Genomic DNA, 14,744 nt, shown 5'->3' on the forward strand with positions numbered 1-14,744 from the left:
CCTCCCAGTAAAAAGGCATCGAGGTAATCTATGGCACTATAAATAAGAAGCTTTTTTAAGAAAGTCCTTGAGTCATTTTGCTGTAATGACAGCAGGCCTCATTAAACAGCTGCATATACGGCACAGATTGGGGACATTTGAAATGCTGGCGTGCCTGCATTTTATGACAGCCCCAAATGTGACCCCTGGGAACACAGCAGCAACAGAGATGCAGGACTCAAATTTGATTGCAAAAGGAGCCAAAGTGTCAAAGTTGGCCTCTCCCTGTGGTGTGGGATGGTCTGGGCAATGGCTGGGTGCTGCCTCCCTTCACCTCTGCTTAATGCTTCATTACTCACCTCCCCCTAACCCACTATACTCAGCAGGGTGACATTGTCTTATGTGTGACAGCCACACAAGGCTCTTTTCCTAAAGGAAATCCTATAGCTGTTTTGTCCAGGGTCTCCCAAGTGGTGTGTGTCAGTGCGTTTCACGCAGGCACTTAGCTCTGGACGAGCACGTGTTTCAGATGTGCAGTTTCTGTGTAGTGACTGCTGCAAAAAGTGGGCTGCAGGCTTTGTGTGTAAAGGTGCACCTTGCATCTGGCCTTACTGCCTCTGTGCAATGAAATGCCGGTTCACCTGCTTAGCAGGAGTAGTAGGACCATGCTTGCTCTGAAGGGCCAACTCCTGCTATGCTTTGGGTGTTCATGGCATGGCCCACCTTCCTGGCATCCTCCTCATGGGTCAAGGTGTGCAGATTTCATAGATTTAGATGCAAAACTGAGAGAAAGGATCTAATCTTTTCTTAAATGTTGAAATTTTTTCATTTCTCTTTGACAGTCTCTTTCAGTCTTTAGAAATCCAGGCCTGTGCTAGGCGCACCGTGGCAGCCTTATGCATGTGTAACAGTGCTCAGTGCACTATTTATTTATTATCAGTATTTTATAAACTATTTCAATAAACACAAATGCATGGAAAGTCAAATCGCCACTGGAGGTCTTTTCCAACCTTAACGATTCTGTCATTCTATGATTGCTATAGAAACTACTTGATAAAAACAGCTGTCTGCCTTGCACACAAAAGCTGACCTACTCCCAGCACACAGGTTGTCCTGGCACTGACCCCAAAGCCAGCAATATACTGCCTCACTCAGATGAATTCCCTGGAAAAATGGTTTGTGTCAATGCTGATAAGGGAAGTGGTGTGAGGGGCAGGCAACAGATGTCACAATTTAAGCACCTAAATCCTACTGATATTAGTCTGGAGAGAGGAAGCTAGTTTTTCTGACTCAGTGGTGAGTTGAGGCGTTAAGGAGAATACCAAATACACCTGGAGCTGTGGCAGGGTATGCAAGATCATGGCATGGATACAGCTGTGTCCTCTACACTGCCTGTATCTTTTGCCCATAGAAGGAGCCTCAGTCATCCTGCTCTGAAGTTGTCCAAAAAGCAGCAAGAACAATGCAGGTGCTGGATTCACTGATAATTGTTTGTGTATTCTAGCTACACCATCCCTCAGCAAATTAACTGTTAGGAAAAAAAAGTCACAGAATCATCTAGGTTAGAAGAGACCTCCAAGATCACCTAGTCCAACCTCTGACCTAACACTAACAAGTCCTCCAATAAACCCTGTCACTAAGCTCTACATCTAAATGTCTTTTAAAGACCTCCAGGGATGGTGACTCAACCACTTCCCTGGGCAGCCCATTCCAATGCCTAACAACCCTTTCAGTAAAGAAGTTCTTCCTAATATCCAACCTAAGTTGTAGAAATGTAAGAAAGGGAGATCACAATTTTAAAATGCAGTTTGTTGTATACATGATTGAGAAATCAAGCTTGAGAGGATCTTATGAGAAGAGGCCAAGAGAATCCAGTCAAGCACTTGTTTACTTAAGCTGCCGAAAGTTCCACTCTTCATTCTATGGAGGCAAAACATTTGAGTCGGGACATACAGGGGGTTAACTTTGTAATTTGGCACTGGGCAATCTGGACTACAAATTTATCTGCAAGTCATCGTACAAGGGCTGAGGTGTTTGATCCTCCATGGGTCACTGAACACAGGTAAGTCATTTTATAAAATAACGTTCCTTCAGCCCTTCACTGTGTACAGAATACCAGACTTCCACACTGCTGAATTAAAGCTGTAAATTTGAACTGTCAAAGCCAAAAGATGTTGAAGCAGGCAGCAGGTACTTTTATGACATTTTCTTATTACAAACACTGAAATGCAATTGCTCATAGAGAGCATTAAATCAAATCATGAACGGAAACTGCGACAGAAACACCCCAGCTTCCTGCCTTACCACAGGCATTGCCAAAAGATTTGCAATTAACCACCGGGGCTGAGGAGCTGGAAAGTGGAGATGCTTTTCTTTTGGACAGATTTTGCCGTTCTAAGTTTAACAGCGCACTTGTGTCTAACCAGTTAGAAGTGTCTTGATGAACTTAAGCCTATGAAGTAACTATTCAGTCACACTTTTAGAACAGCATCTCTTGCACTGCCCAGTCACGTACGTGGTGAGAGACACTATGCTCCCAAAATAGCATCAGCCACAGAGGAGCAACCATGGCTCCTAGCCCTGTCCAAAAACAAAGCAGAAAGAATGATTTGACAGAATTAACGATGCAGATACTGTTAGAAAACTACTGTGCTGAACTGACTACATATTGGCTATACAGCTATTGGTTTGTATCTTCTGCAATCCAAGTAGTCCTCAACAGCTGCATATAGCAGAGCACTGTTGTTGAGAGAAGTTTAACTGTTTGCATGGAGTTAAAGTTTTTTCTGCAGTTACATCTCTTGGGACAGCAGAGAGAGATACTGTGCTATCAGCATCATTCAGCCAGGCCTTGGGTTCCCAATCAAAAGAGTTCACTTGCGTTTTGTTGTTAATTGCTCCACTTGTTCCTTCTTTTTAGTCAATCAAATTTACTTCTGTCTGTAGATCCAGTAATTACATGTTCTTGTTTTTATGCAGGGCTAATAGACCACCTAAAGCTTTGTGTAAATTAGTTAATGTTTTCTCCTCCAAAGCTGGCATTTCTCCTGTATTATGGTGACAGATGCAAAATGTTCCTTGTAAAAGCATATGGCAAATTGATGAAGTACAGCAACTGCTTATGGATTTTTGAAGGACAGGGTTAAAGAAGCATGTTCTTCATGATATCAATGAGCACAGTACTGATTTTGTAGTTCTTCAGTAGCCTGAAATGCCTTAAAGTTGCTTCTGCAAAAGCAGATATCTCAGAGGAAAAAATGTTATAACAAACATAGAGGGAAAATAATTTTAAGGGGTGCTTACGCCAAGTGGGAGTGGCCACACTGGGCTAAAATGGAGCATGGATCAGCGTCTGTCTTGCATTAAAAAGCAAAACCGTGGAGCAGAGTTTTTAGGCCAACCAAATAAAAATAAAGGATTGCATAGGGGAAGATAAACTTTAAGTACTTTGTCACTGCAGCTTTGAAAATGCCTGTTGTTGAATATTAATCTGCTAGTCGTATTGCAAGAGAACTGTGGTTCTCTGTAGATATCTGGGGGCAAAACCTGGCCTAATGAGGTCAGTGGCAACACTCCTGTCAACTCAGTACAGGCAGGCTTTTATTCCAATTCTTTAACTGTTTTTATTTCCTGTAAATAATCCCTGCTAGAATTGGAAAACATTTAAAGTGAGGTTTCATTCCTGAGTGCATAACTATAATGCATTAATAAATCAGGAGCCAAACTAAATATCTGCTGTTTTCCAATTATGTTTCAGCCTTCCCATTTATTTCTGTTTTTCCTCTTTCTCGTGCTATTTTGTAAACAAAAAATCCACATTTTCTGACAATTTTGGGATGCCCATAAGGGGGAACACATACTCCTTTCTCCGCCAAAAAAATTCCCCACTGTGTGCTCAGGCAGCATTGGATTCAAAAGTGCAGCTTTTTTTTTTTTTGGTTCAGCTTTGGTTCCCTTCACTTTCTGCTGATCCCATGAAATTGAAAAAACAAGTGGAAAAAAGCTGAAAGATCCCATCACATTTTCTCCAATTTAAAGTACTAACTATCATGTTATGTAAAAGCCTGAGGTAAGCCTCAAAGTTGGATCTCTTACACAGCAATTTCCTTGAAGAGTTATTGGATCTCATTTTCATATGGGTTTCTTCTGCATACAAGTATTTTATTGCATCTGTTTATCCCAGTGACCTGGAATTCATTTATTTGACAAAGACATTTCCACAACTGAGCTTCCAAATGTACAGAGAGAAGTATGACACATCTGCTTTTAGTTTGTTCTCTCCGTGGTTCATTTGCAAATGAACACTATAGAGAAATACGTGTGCAGCACAGAAGTTGCACATCGTTACTAGCAAACACCAGGTAGCAAACTTCAAAGTGACAACAACCGTGCCAAACCACAAAATTAATATGACTGTGATGTAGTGTGGGAAGGACTGCAGTCAGTGGGCATGCAGTGTTTCTAGGGTACTAAAAACTTGATGAAAAATCCTTTAAATCTTCTAACTTGTTCCCAAGACCCTTCCACTGTAATCAGATACTGTAGTGGGGACCTTATGTCCTCCCCCTCTCTAAGCAAGCAGCAGTGATTTCTTAGTTTGGAAGTTGACTTGCATACATTTACAGCTGCTGAAATGAACGTGGGGCCTCTTTATGCCTTCATGAGACAGAACCCTAAAGGAATTAGGATGGAGAACAAGTGCCATTATATCCCAATGCTGTGCAGGAACTTATTCCTTTCTTGAAGGGAAAAATAGTTAAATGAATGGAAACTTTTGAACCCTGATGGCTGCTGTATGCATTTAAGATTCATCATTTGCTGTGCCTTGGTGCACATCACTTCTGGCAGAACAAATGAGTATTTCCCTGATTAATCAGCAGTCCTCAGGGAACTGCTCTTTCTGCACATACATTATGATCATTAAGAAGTCATACTGTCCTGTGCTTTTTGCAGCATATGGAAAATGCAAAGTAAATTGTGCAAAATACACTACGTTTATTAGATACATTTCTCTGTATCTCTTTCAGTTACAGTGTAATTTGGTATCCTGAGATGATGAATGATGTAATTAACTTAATTTTTTCTGTGCTGCCCCATAAATGTTATTAACTCAAACATGCAAGAAGATGGAGATGCAATGGAGTTATTTTTGTCATCCCTGAAGGAAGCCCCTATCATGCACTAACCAGCCCAGACACAGTGCCTGCCTGGGGCATTTCTCCTTGCTGTGTTGTAGGGCTGGCAGTGCCGGTGCTGGTGCCTGCAGCAAAATGGGGATCCCAGCTCTCAGCAGGGTGGCAGGGAGCTGGGCAGGCACAGCTGAGCAGGGATGCCTGAAGCCAGGCTGCACTCACCTCTAGAGTCAGGAAAACCCAGCTGCATCATGGAGTGTTCCTCCCAGCAGCATCCTTAGACCCCCACAGACACACAGCAACCTGCCAAACTCCAGCACAGACTCTCCAGAGGCTTTGCCAGGCTCCCACTGCTCTCCTGGCTCAGCCAACCCTACCCACACCTGAAATCTCATAGGAGACCGCTGTGATTGGCAGACTAGCATAGCTTGGGCCCAGCTGTGACACAGGGGCAGGGCAGAGGGTAGAAACCTTTACTATATTGGAAACAACAGCTTTCACTTTGCAGGCAAATTACTGGTTAAATCACATTTGACAGACTCCAGAGTAATTGCTGTGTGAGCAGCCCGTGGATTTAGGAGGCAGGCGCGACGGCGTGTTCAACTGACAATTAGGTGGCTCATCCCATCAAAGGAAGCGTCTCTTGCCATTGTATGGTGTTGGACACCTAATTAAACAGCAAATGAAAGTGAACAGGTCCCCCTTGCACTAACAAAACTAACAACTCTGGTACTGCACAAGGCTTGTGCTACTGAAACATAGACATTTGCTTTTGGGCCATGGGGTGCATCTCCTGCCTGCCAAGCACATGATCACTTCAGAAGAGGAGCCATCATGCTCTAGAGAGCATGGAGCAGTTTTCTTTCTTTCCTTTCCTCCATCTTCAGGGTCTGCTTTCCATGGAAAGGAGACTCAGGCCTGCAGGGCGGAGAGACACATTTCAGTAGGCACTGATGAGAACAGCCAATGCAAGGCTGTTTTCTGTGTCCTGAGCTGTGACAGATGGAGAGAAAAATGTCCCAGGGCAGGCTGGCAGCAGGACCTTTTACTTTGCTCTGTCTAACACACGTGAGCATCAGCAGATCCTGCTGCCAACAGTTATCGCTTGCTGAGACTGAGCTGAGAGGTGGCTGCACAGGAAAGCAACCATTAAATGCTGCCTGCGTCTCCTCTGCAATCACAGTGCTTGAGTGGCCCTGCCACTCTGAGCTCTGCAGGGCACTTGGAACCAAAATGAAAGGAAATGGGAAACTGTGGCTCCATTATTTCAACACAGATTGCACAAAAGTTAGTGGGCTGCTAGAGGAAGAGCTTGGTCCTTCTCAGCTGACCTGAGACCTGTGCTCATCTGCAATCATCTTTTGTTTTAGGAAAATGTACAGAACCAAACCTGCTGACAGGGAGAAACTTTCACAAATCTTGTCTCATAGAAGAATTTCCACTAATGCTTTTCTCACATGAAAGAGAATTTGTCTGTGTAATATTGTTCCCTGATGGGCTTATATTGATTTCTTTTTTAAATATGAAAATATATGATGCAATATTCTTGAAAAATTAGAAAAACAAATCAGTCTGTGGCTCAACATAATATGTCACTTAAAAAATGCAAACTAAAGACCAAGTGCAAGGGAAGAGAAATAAGATTTTTTTTTTATTACAAGCTAAAGACTTAGCTTAGAAATTAGCTTCACTTCCCTGACCTGCGGGACTGGAGGGCACTGCATTTCTGGCGCTTACATGTTAACAAGATCATCTGCACTCCCAGGAGAAACTCAGAATTCATAACTGAAGTTTCAGCAGACAAAAAAAAAAAAAAAAAAAAAAAAAAGAGGAGAGTGATTTGCAGTTTCTTTACAAACAAATGTACTCAGATTTCCAGTGCACATGTCCCTCTCTATGATCTGGGTCTTCAGTAGTTTGTTTATTATGAAAGATCAATGCTTGTTTTATTTAAGCATTTCAGCTCCCCTTAAAAAAGAAAGTATAGAAAATAAATACATTTCAATGTCAGAAGATCCATAGCAGTGCTATTCTCTGTATTAATAAAACAAAGGGAATAATACAGATGTCCTTGAGAGTAACTGTTTCTTACAGAGATAAGATGGTGATTAATGGGAAATTTGTTCTTGCCAGAGGTGGCTATCAAGTAAAGTAAATAAATGGTATGGTTCCATTCTTGCAGTCTACCTACCATAAATATTATTACTCTGGAAATAGGAAACTGTAATACTACTGGCCAATCAAAGGTTCAAGATTCTGAAAACATCCTTGCCCCTTAGGTTATTCTATTGGTGCCATCATTTACTATGATGCCACAAAGAAAAAAAATGGCATAGCAACCAATTCAATTTAATTTTAAAATATTTTCTAGAATACAATGTTATTTTCTGATGGTGTCACTGCACCTTGTCAAAATTAGCTAAATATGTTAACCTTAAGAAATGGAACAGCCTTTATTAAGCTGGATTTTAAACCTGATAAAGCGTTAAAAAAATAAATACAGGCTATGTCCCTTCTAATGCGTTTTTAAGAGGTCTGCTTATAGAGTCCTGCGGCAACTCACCTTCTTCCTAAGCATTCAGCAGGATGCAAAATACTGCTAGGAGGCACCAGTCTCCTGCAGTTCTTAGCATTTGCCTGAAGTTACTGGCACAAGAGACAGAGAATTTTCAGTGCTACCTTAACTGGAGATATAAAAACTCCCCCACAAAGAGGGGGATTCAATCGTCCTCATAGTTTATTTATAGATTTTGTATTTCATGGTCCAGATATATTAACTAAGTTATTCTGTCAAGAAGTATAAATGATGATCATTTGTTAGCTGAACCACTTGAATAATTGTATCAAAATGTAATAAAGTTATTGAAGGGATTTATTAACCTGATGAAGTAACTCATTAAATCCTTTAAATGCATTAATGAAGGAGGAAGTACGGGTCCTTTTGGTATAATTGAAGATGGGAAATTGAGCAGCAGAGCCAACCTGATAAAAATAGTCAGATATCCCAAATCACTTGTATGTAGCTAGTCATTTTGGGTATTTCTATCACTACTGTGGATTTCTATATTATTTTTCAAACTAAGTGTCTCTGCCTCAGAACTCAAATACTTCTTTTGTTTTACCATGACCTAAAGTTACGTGTGTGTGTTTATGAGTTGGGAGCTATAGCACATGTCAGTCAACAATGGGCTTCTAGCTCCATGAAGCAGAGAAGGGACATGAGCCAGAAGCGGCTTCTGTAAGTACAACAGAATCGCAAAATGTCATAGTTGGCAGTGCCCATTGCAACCAATGACTTGCTGAGGTAACTATTGACTTGCTCAGGTACCTATAAATTGTGTCTGCAGTGGGAGGTAAAGAGTCTGGAGCCAAAATGTTAGCATTAATTCATTTGCACAGCTGGCAATCAGTACAGGCAACCTCTGCTCAGAAAAGTAGATCATGCATTGACTTAAGAAGGACAGGTCAGAGTGCAGGATGCTGGCAGACTTGTCTGAGGATTGGACCTGGGATGACCTGCAGAGTTACCAGGCTGCTTTCAGTGAATTAGCAGGTGCATTCCCATTTCCTATCTGCAGAGTATCTAGGGTTAAGCCACAGGTGATTTTTTTATAACAGTTTTAAAGATTAGGAAAACCACTGCATTAAAGATTAGGAAAAACACTACAAGCTGCACTTTTCAAGTTTGCAGCGTTCAAAAAAAAACAACAAACAAACAAAAAAACAACCTTCCAAGTATGCAGGTAGTATTTACTGTTGGAGGTGCAGCTATAACCGACTTCAGTAGGACGTAGCCAACCATATGGCTACAGCTGTGGCACCTGGGCTGTAAAAAGAGGGGAGCCCTGGAGAAGACAATTACTTCCAGCATTACTTGTGGTGCTGCTAATTTATGGTGTGCTGGAATCAGTAGCGTGAAATGAGGGTTGTTACAGAACTGTTTTTTATGATCAGGTGGCAGTACATGTACTTCTGCTGAGTGATGACATTCACAGGACTAGGATGTCTGAGAAACAGAAAACTCTAGTTTCGACCCCTGTCAAAGAGTTTTTATTACGAGATACGAAAACATGCAATTTGTGTCTTCCTGGCAGTTCCTGTGTCCTGGGAAAATGGAAGCTGATCTTTGCAGCTTAAATCAATTAGAAGAAGGATCTAAGATGCCTTTTTTGTTTTAAGCATGTATTTTTCATGGTTGCATTCCATATAAAATGCTGTTCTGTCAGGGATTCTAATCACCATTCAGCCATTTATGTAAAATACCTGCCTCTGAAAGAGGTAATGAATGCGATATCCCTGAGGCTTGAAGACTGTTGGGATGTAAAGTGCAACCGTAACGAAGTGAGACGTGGGCATTACTCTCAGGCATCAGGCCTCCTGCTACCACTGACTCAGCTGCCACATCGTGCATCTCCGTGATGTGGGTGACAAGATATAGAATGTGCAAAGTCAAAATAAATTCACTGTATGATGCCTTTACAATAAGGTCACCTCTGATGTAAGGCTAGCATGTAATGGCTACCAGCTTCATTATAAATCTGTTTTCATGAGCATCTGCTCTGCTTAAATTGTGAGTCTTGGGAGAGGTGGAAAAATTGATTTAAAACAGACCTATGAGGTCTGAGCAGGTTGGGAAAAGAAGGGAGCAAATGTGTCATGTCAAATCATGACATTTCAGGTGATCTACACATCACTGCCCATCTTTTGGACCTCATCCGCTGCTCTAAATAGCTATTTAGGAACTTGGAATTGACAGCCAGAGCAGGAGCCAAGACCTGCTGCATGTAGGCTGCGCAGAATCTCCGCTTCCCAGGCAAGCTGGCACCTTGGGAGAGACAATATGCTACAAGGAGATGTGTCTGCTCCCTCACTGCTTCCAGCTGCACATGGACCCAGGCTGATACTATTCTTGCTAGGGAATGAATTGGATGGTGAATTGAAGCTGCATTTGTTCTTAGCCAAAAGATCACAAGAAGAAGTATTGATTAATTTTTCAGTTATCAATTTCATTCCCTGCCTGTGCTGGACAGCATGCTAGTTCTGGCATGGATAGCTTAACTAACAGAAGCAAAGCATTTATCACCTTTATTTCTATCAGTAGAAATGGAGCTGAGCAGCTAACCAATGTGCATTGCTTAGAAAATATGTACCATATTATGTTTACCTAAAATAGAGCAACTGAAATATGCATTTTTATTAGCACTTCTTAATTGTTGAATAAAATTTAATATAGATAAGGGAATGCAGGCACATTGCAGGCACAATACATCCTGAGCATGCTGCTCTCATCTAAAGAATCCAACACTTAAATGTGTCAATATTATATTATTACTCTGCTTCTGTTTGGTGTTCTGAAATAGATGAAGTGAGCATGACTTCCATTATTTCCATAAATTAAATAGAAAATATAAATAATTATTGGAGAAATTTAAAAAATAGGATAATTCTAATGGCTTTCAAATTAGAGTGCATCTGACAGTCCCAATTTCTTAACTCTCTGAGCCTTGTAACATTCTGTGTAACAATCTGCTATTCTGAGAACCACTAGTTCTTGTCTCTCCCTTTTACAGTCTGCTAAATAGGCTGTATATCTTCTAACCTTGCTGATGACAAAATGCACTCCTTCACCACAGTCCACACAGTGCTAGATCACTTCAGCCTTTTTGAGTAAATGGCACACAACTCTATAACTGCATGATTAGGCCCATAGATTACCAGATTACAACAGTAAATCTTCACCATAGCTACCACTCACTTGGCAGAAATACTGAAGTTTCATCATTTGTTCTCATGTAGAAAACATGCTGTGAAACGCAACCTCAAAGGTCACTGGGATGGCATTTTCTTTTGTGGCCCTTAATAAACTTGTAGCTAATGCAGCAATTACCAAGGCCAATTACCTCTATGTTGTCTTCAGAGAATTTCTTTTCCAAAGTCTGGATTGTTAGATTCCACTTCCTTCAGTTAAAATGTAGGGTAGATTTAGCTACACATTTCTGTAACAGGCTGTTTGTGCACTAAGGGCCTGTCTGCATGAGGAAGCTATGCCAACAGAACTTGAGTGGGGTATTTAAGTGGTACTAAAAAGATTTCTGCAAAAAAGGTGTGTGGGCACTCTTATTTCAGTGTTAGTTTTATTTAAAATAACCTCTTCCTGTTCCACCTCAGCTAAATACAGATAAACTGAAACGCTATAGTAATATTATCCAGCTTTTTACATACATATATTTCTCAGTAGTTTTGCATATATATACATATATAAAAATATAAGTTACTATATCTGATGCAGTACCTCAGCCTGCGAGCTGTAGTAACATACTTAGCATTTATTTATACACAGACTGAAACATTGTACAAACCAGTACATATCCTTTGTTAGCTAAGAAAGGATTTAGACATGCTACGTAGCTTTCTTTATAACCACATTTATTTTATAGCTGTGAAGTTCTAACTTGTGAGTTGCACCATTTAGAAAAGCTAGAAAAAGAACTGGTATAATCTACTTATTTGGCAGCAGTCCAGGAGTGATACATGTTCTTCAAATCACAACATGTTTGACTGAAATGAAGCCAATGGAATAATTCTTTAAAAGGAGAAGAGCTAAACTGTAATATGTTAAAAGTGACTGTATCATTATAACTAGTTCCAGGTCTTTGTTCAGAGGGAGGCAGCTTCATTTTGATACCAAGTATATGGACATTATTATCACTTTTCCCTTCTCTCCATTTTGCTTTCTATGGAGAAAACAATTGCTAGGGCTGTTTTCAAAAGTTTGAATTATGGGTACCTGACTTGCACCTGCTAGTTCTGTAGAGGAGAATGGCATTTAACGGTGGTCCCTGTTTGCCTCACCCCTCAAATATTTTGTTTCCATCACAGCAAGATTTTGTCTGCTTTAGTTTTATCTTTAATAAATCACTTTTCCAACCATTTTATTTATACTTAATTGACGTTTAAAATGAGGCCTGCTGATCTTAGATGTATTTCAGCTTTCACCAAATTTAGTCTAGGTAATTCCTCCTCTTCTGAAATAGCCAAAGGAAATTGCTCATCTGTGGATAGCCCCAAAATGCCTCTTGGTTCTGCTTGTACAGTCATGTGCAGCTATTACCATGGAGAACAATTGTGACCTTGGATTTTATTTAGCATTGTCTTAAGGCTTCCAGTTGGTAGAAAAGACTTAAATATATCTCATTTTTGTACAGGGGAACTTGCACCATGTACGTACAAAATATCCTAAATGTAGTGACCCTTCAGGCATGCTATAAAAATACTTGCTAGGGAAGAGTGCTGGAAATTACTAAAAGTAGCCTAGCCAGTGCAGTAGGAAAAGATGATGCCTTTGAAGATTTCTGGCTGATTTACTGGTTAAAGGTTTTTCTCAGTGCAGCTCAGATATTAGCTGTATTTCTGGCTTTGTGTTAGGGTGTCTGTGTTTTTGGATCAGCATCTACCTTCTTCTTTAAAATTATATTAGTAAAATCAAATAAACATAAAGAAAAAGCTTAAGAGGAGCTAATAAAATTATTAGAGAACACCTGAGGAAATGTTACTCAAAGTCAACTGAGTGTGCCTAAGATGAATTGCCAGCTTTAAGAAGAGAGACAATGGATTATATGTAAGAGGAAACTTCTTGATGAGATTAGTGAGAAAGTACAGCTGCTTTGGTAGATTAAGTTTTGTCAATAAAAATTTTCCAAGAATAGATAAGATGGTAAAGTAATCTTTAACACATTTGGAAGAATACTCTTACTCGCATAGGATTCAGCCCTAACTCTCATGATTGATGAGAAGTCCTACACTCTTGCAACTAAACCATAATAGTTACAAGTATCAGGAATATAATTTACTCCTAAAGTAAGCAAATTAAACTTCTAAGACAAAATAATCTTCTTACAGCATGTAATTCCAGGAAGATAATTCAGGCACACAGCATATTTTACTACTTGTAATCATTGTTACACATCATTTAAACACATTAACAAATACAATAAAATAAAACAATACCCCCTCCATTGTTCTTTTTGATCTTTATATCTGTGGACAATTTCCATCTCCAGTTCTTTTCAGAGTTTAAACATTAGTATGGAAGGATACACATAATCTTAACCAAGTATTCACACTCCTGCCTCACGATACAGAAAGCTGTTAAATTATTTGTTTCATATCTTGAAAACTCCAGCAGTCTTTGGGAAAGAAGTGGAAATGGAAATAGCCATTTTTTTGTGCATGGTATTTAAGACAGTTGTACATTAGTGCCCTCTGCACATACTGTAGAGAACTGCATTACTTTGGTTTGTCTGGTTTAAAATTAAATCAATCACAATGTGTTTTCCTGTTAAATGCTTAAATAGTACTTCAGAAGATTAATGAAATAAATGAACCTGTGCAATGACAAAGAATTAAAATTTATTGTATTTTAAAATAGCAGAAAATGCTGCTTTTCCCTGAGTAGTAATGATATTATTTCAGTATTATTTCCAATTATAATTTAAAACTTTTTGTATAGAACACTCTGTGTTCTCCATAAAAAGGACTCTAATTTTTTTTTAGAAATTGACAAATTCACGTAGATTGTTTGTGGGTTTTTTTTTGGTTGTTTGGTCGTTTTTTTGTTTGTTTTTTTTTGTTTGCTTGTTTGTTTGTTTTTTAAGAGGAAAACATTTTTAAAGTCTTGTTTGTGTAGCAGGTAACAAGAGCACAGCCTTGTCTAGCAAACCCTTCAGAGGAGAAACTGTCAGTTGCCATCTGGCTGCAGGACACCAGTGAAGTACAGAGAACATGAGAGGAAGAATGAGACTGTAACTTTTTGTCAGGGCAGAAGGTTAGAAAGCAGAAATTAAAAGTGACTTACAGTTGAATCGATGCACATGGACTTGACTATAATGACTTGCATTCAGCAGTGGCTGTGACATTTGGCGGTGGCCTGTGAGAACTCAGGTGATGACGTCCTAGCAATAACAAATACCATGTGTTAGATACTAAAATAAAAAAAAATAAAATGCATGTTTCTAACAAAACACAGTAGTTTATGGCAGATAAGTGTCAAAAAACAGTCTGAGGAACCAAATGATCAGTCAAACCATGTTAAAAAAAAACCAACTATCCATTTTACCAGCAAGTCTGCTCTACATTCCGTATGCTTCATATTGTAGAAGAAGCCCAAATATGTTGTCTTGCCTTCTCATGATCTTCTATGGCAGTGGGATTACACTGTATATAATGGTAATACACACTCACTGCTGTAGTCTGACACGTTTCAAAGAGATGTTTGTTGTTGGAAAACCATGCAGAGGCATAAGTGCTATATGAGGTGCCTAAATGGAGTCCCACTGTTTCTTTGTGTGTTCTCCCAGCTAACTGCACTGCTGATAGACAGCACCATTAAGCAGTCATTAGCACCATGTCTGAAAGCTTGGCTTCTGCTGATAATAACAGGCTATTCAATATTTTGAGCCTTTGTAAGAAAGAGGGCACCTAAATGAGAATAATGAGGCCATTCTGTGACATGCCTGAGGATATGAAACCATGAGTAACTTTTTAGCCCATTTGATATGTGAACACATTACATTCAACTGTCACAGATTATTTCTATCCTTACAAAAAATATATATAATAAAAAAGCTTCTTCTA

At 39.7% G+C, this 14,744-nt stretch overlaps 1 protein-coding gene and 1 long non-coding RNA gene across 2 annotated transcripts in view; one reads left to right on the plus strand and one right to left on the minus strand.

Moving 5' to 3' along the window:
• LOC137842073 (uncharacterized) overlaps positions 1 to 5,737 on the minus strand; it is a 44,605-nt gene extending 38,868 nt beyond the window's left edge. Inside the window, exon 1 of the long non-coding RNA XR_011088900.1 lies at positions 5,334 to 5,737. This is a non-coding gene — a long non-coding RNA (uncharacterized lncRNA). The remainder of the gene's footprint in view (positions 1 to 5,333) is intronic.
• LHFPL7 (LHFPL tetraspan subfamily member 7) overlaps positions 1 to 14,744 on the plus strand; it is a 64,816-nt gene that overhangs the window by 43,643 nt on the left and 6,429 nt on the right. The window lies entirely within an intron of this gene.

The sequence above is a fragment of the Anas acuta genome, chromosome 19 (genome assembly GCF_963932015.1).
Source record: "Anas acuta chromosome 19, bAnaAcu1.1, whole genome shotgun sequence".
Lineage (NCBI taxonomy): Eukaryota > Metazoa > Chordata > Aves > Anseriformes > Anatidae > Anas > Anas acuta.